The sequence below is a fragment of the Chiloscyllium plagiosum genome, unplaced genomic scaffold (genome assembly GCF_037043375.1).
Source record: "Chiloscyllium plagiosum isolate Xiang-an unplaced genomic scaffold, Cpla_swu_hap1 HiC_scaffold_35, whole genome shotgun sequence".
In the NCBI taxonomy this organism is placed as follows: Eukaryota; Metazoa; Chordata; class Chondrichthyes; order Orectolobiformes; family Hemiscylliidae; genus Chiloscyllium; species Chiloscyllium plagiosum.
The window spans coordinates 43587008-43591210 of NW_028270173.1; the positions used below are offsets into that span (position 1 = coordinate 43587008).

The following is a 4203-nucleotide window of genomic DNA, read 5'->3' on the forward strand; positions in this document are numbered from 1 at the left end:
CCAAGACCTTGCAGCTTGAGTGTTTGCAGATTTCATAAGCGGATTAAGGTTAGATTTGGCAGGTGTTCAGGTCGAAGCTACTATCTGGAATCAGAGACAATGGAGATGCATTTCAAAACAGAAAAAAAGAATTGGAAGTTTTTTGTCGTTGCCATGTTAATATAATTGCAATTTCTTGAGTTTTAAGCAACTTCATAACCCTAAAAAGTATCTGTTGTTTATTGGAGTATTATAGTGATTGGAAATGTCAATATAAAGTCAGAAATATTTCCTTGGCTTTATGGTGACTTTATATCCTCATTAAAAGTAGATGATATCTAACTGTGAATTGAACCCCGAAACTGGTCTGTTCATTTATAATCCGGCCAATCGCAGAGTAACTGCTTTAAATTCAATCTCAAAAGAGCAACTTTTTGAATAAGTAACCTTTTTATGACGTCACTAAGCGACTCTCTACAGCGTGTTAAGAGCAAAGTATGGATGGAACTAAACAGACCAAGTGAAGACAGGTGGACAGAATACATAGAACATTGAACATAGAAAAATACAGCGCGGTACAGGCCCTTTGGCCCTCGATGTTGCGCCGATCCAAGCCCACCTAACCTACACTAGCCCACTATCCTCCATAGGCCTATCCAATGCCCGTTTAAATGCCCATAAAGAGGGAGAGTCCACCACTGCTACTGGCAGGGCATGCCATGAACTCACAACTCGCTGACTAAAGAATCTACCCCTAACATCTGTCCTATACCTACCACCCCTTATGCCTCCTCGTAATAGCTGACCCCATACTTGGAAAAAGGTTCTCATGGTCAACCCTATCTAAACCCCTAATCATCTTGTACACCTCTATCAAGTCACCCCTAAGCCTTCTTTTCTCCAATGAAAACAGCCCCAAGTGCCTCAGCCTTTCCTCATACGATCTTCCTACCATACCAGGCAACATCCTGGTAAACCTCCTCTGCACCCGTTCCAGTCCCTCCACATCCTTCCTATAGTATGGCGACCAAAACTGCACACAATACTCCAGATGCGGCCGCACCAGAGTCTTATACAACTGCAACATGACAATTTTTTTTAAATATAAGCTTGGCTGCCTTCTCCATCTGCACAGGTTAAAACAAGTTTTGCAGCCAGTCCAGCTTAATGCACCACAACATGTAGACAAATTACATTTAGTTACAGCTGAAATATCTGCCCTTTACATACATGTATACTTGCATCTATATAATCCATTTTCTATATATATGTAACACTTTGCCAGAGGGGCTTTTAAAAAAGATTACAGTGTCATTATAAAATCAAGTGATACACATAGGTAAAGAAAATCGCTCCCACATTTGCAGATGTGGAAAAGCACCACATTAATAAATAAATTATACAACTTTTAAAGGGGACCCACAATGGCTCCTTCCAACCTTTATTTACGTGTGATGCACCTCGTGAAGCATAAGTTCTCGTGGCATGTTGGTTTCTGGACCATACATTTTCTTTGCTCTTCTTTCAAATGCTGCTACCATCTGCTTAACAACTTCATCGAAAAAAAACAGTGGCAAGTTCAGAGTGCAGCAAAGAACGGAATTCAAAAGATATCGAAAAGTCAACAGTGCAGGTCCTTGGATATCCAGGAACTCCAGGACTGAATCGCCAATTTGTCTCCAAATGATTAAATAGTCTGCCATCAGTACAGGAAGGCTTAACTAAATGTGGTCGCACCAAAGTCACAACTGAAGTGTACCGTTCAACTCTCGGTGGAAATCCTATTTCTAGCTGAGCTTTCGCATACCCTGAGCGTTTAGACATGATGTCCGATTTCTTGCACCATGGTACAAAATGTTTGCAGTCAGATACACCAGACACTGCATTGTACATTTCCAGCAGTGAAAACCCCATTACTCTTCTCTCAGAATACTCTTTCGTCTTGTTTATTAGTGGCCCAGCAAGATTGAAAAATGTGTTTGTTGTATCGGGCAATGCCTTGGTGTCTTGAGTAATGGAGTTCTGTTCATTAGAATGCCACAAGATGACAGATACCTGACGACGTGTTTGGACTGTCTTTCCCGGGAAAAATAGGCTGGAAATTCGAAAACATCGCAAAGTACCCACCGCAGAGGCCTACTGCGCCTCGCCGTTTCACTCTTTGTGAAGGCCACCCAGCACCCAGCACCGCCCCCGCCCGATCACTGACGTCAGCAGACACCCCGCCCACCCGAGCCGATGGCTCCACCAATACTGTCTCTTAACTTTGTAACTAAATTGAGGACCTAGTCAATATCAGATTACTATGTACAGCTGTATGTGATGAAATAAATAGAGTTTTACAAAAGCCTAAACTGAAAGACTTTTACTGGCACCATGATCCATTCTGTTTAAGTAGTGAGCGTTATTGTTATTGGAGTAAGTTCTAGCTAAAGACTAAAAAAAAATCAAAATATTTGCTGTAGCTCAAACAACTTATTTAACATTAGGGGACTTGCTTCAGTCTGTGATTAAGGCTCATAGTTTTTTTTTATTGTTTGAAAGTTTGATTCTAAAGTGGACGAACAATATTTCGTTTCCTTAAATGTCTTATACAAATTGAGTCGAAAAGGGTGGTGCTGGAAAAGACAGCAGGTCAGGCAGCATCGAGGGCATGAAGAATTCGGGCATCAGTTCTTCGTTATGTTCTTGATGAAGGGCTTCTATCTGAAACGTTGACTCTGCTGCTCCTCGGATGCTGCCTGACCAGCTGTGCTTTTCCAGCGCCACCATTTTCGATTACGATTGTATTTGTAAAACTTCAGGCTTTATTTATGAATAACTACACATTTCTGCTACTGCAGCATCCTAGTATGCAACTTAGAGACAACTGAGTAACTTTAACCCACTGGTTCACATCGAGAGGAAAACTCCTTTACATCTTGGAAGGTAGAGCTTATTTCCTAAATTCTGCAAATTCTTTCACGTGCTGTCTTTTGCAACAACAGAGACACACCTGCCATTAGATAGCACTTTCAAACTCAAGAAATTCCAATGCACTTTATAAGTAATTCAATGTATTTATAGTTGAAATGCAAAACTATGAGATAGTGACAGGATAAACTATTACTTTCTTTAAATAATGGTCTTAGCCAAGGGATAACTAATGTGGTCAGTACTTACATTATACCAAGGACATTCGAAACAGTACCATGGGATTCTTTGTATGCCTATCTCAAAACCAGATCGAGCCTTGGTTCAAAATGTCACCCAAACGGCCCAGTTACAGTTAAAAGAAAATTGTATTGCACAAGACTTAAACTGCCTGCTTCGATAGACATCAGATTCAATGGCTCTTTTGAAGGAAAATTACGGAACTCTCTGCTCTTTCTGCGGCTAACATTTATACTTCAAAGAAATCCAACAAAAATATTAAAATATGTTACAAACAACTTGGCTGTGATATTATGTAAAAAGTAATGTTGACTACAACATAACCAATGTAGTTTTTTTGTGAAGCATTTCAAACTGCTCCTAACATATCAAGAGATTACATTTATGTAAAAGGGAGCTGTAGCGATTAAGCAACTGGATTAGTAATTATGAGGCCTAGACAATAATCCAGAACAAAGAACAAAGAAAGTTTACAGCCCAGGAACAGTCCCTTCGGCCCTCCAAGCCTGAGCCAATCCAAGTGTACTGTCTAAACCTGTCGGTCAATTCCTAAGCATTTGTATCCCTCTGCTCCCCACCTACTCATGCATCTATCCAGACGAACCTTAAATGAATCTAACGTGCCTGCCTCTACCACCTCTGCTGGCAACGCTTCCCAAACGCCCACCGCCCTCTTTGTGAAGAACTTGCCGCATTTGTCCCCTAAAGATTTCCACTTCTCACCTTGAAAGCATGACCTCTTGTTATTGAATCCTTCACCATGGGAAAAAGCTTGTCTCTATCCAAGCTGTCTTTCCCTTTCATAATTTTGTAAACCTCAATTAGGTCCCCCCTCAATCTCCTTTTTTCTAGTGAAAATAAACCTAACCTACACAAAACTCTCTTCAATATTAGCACCTTCCACACCAGGCAACATCCTCGTAAACCTTTTCTGCACCCTCTCTATAGCGTCCACATCCTTTTGGTAATGTGACGCCCAGAACTGTACACAGTATTCTAAATGCGGCCGAACCAATACCTTGTACAATTTAAACATGACTTGCCAGCTCGTATACTCAATACTCCGTCCAA

General features: G+C 40.9%; 1 pseudogene; it reads right to left on the reverse strand.

The window, feature by feature from the left end:
• Positions 1-1356: 1356 nt before the first annotated feature.
• On the reverse strand, positions 1357-2033 carry LOC122541217 (coenzyme Q-binding protein COQ10 homolog B, mitochondrial-like; annotated as a pseudogene).
• Between the last annotated feature and the right edge of the window lie 2170 nt (positions 2034-4203).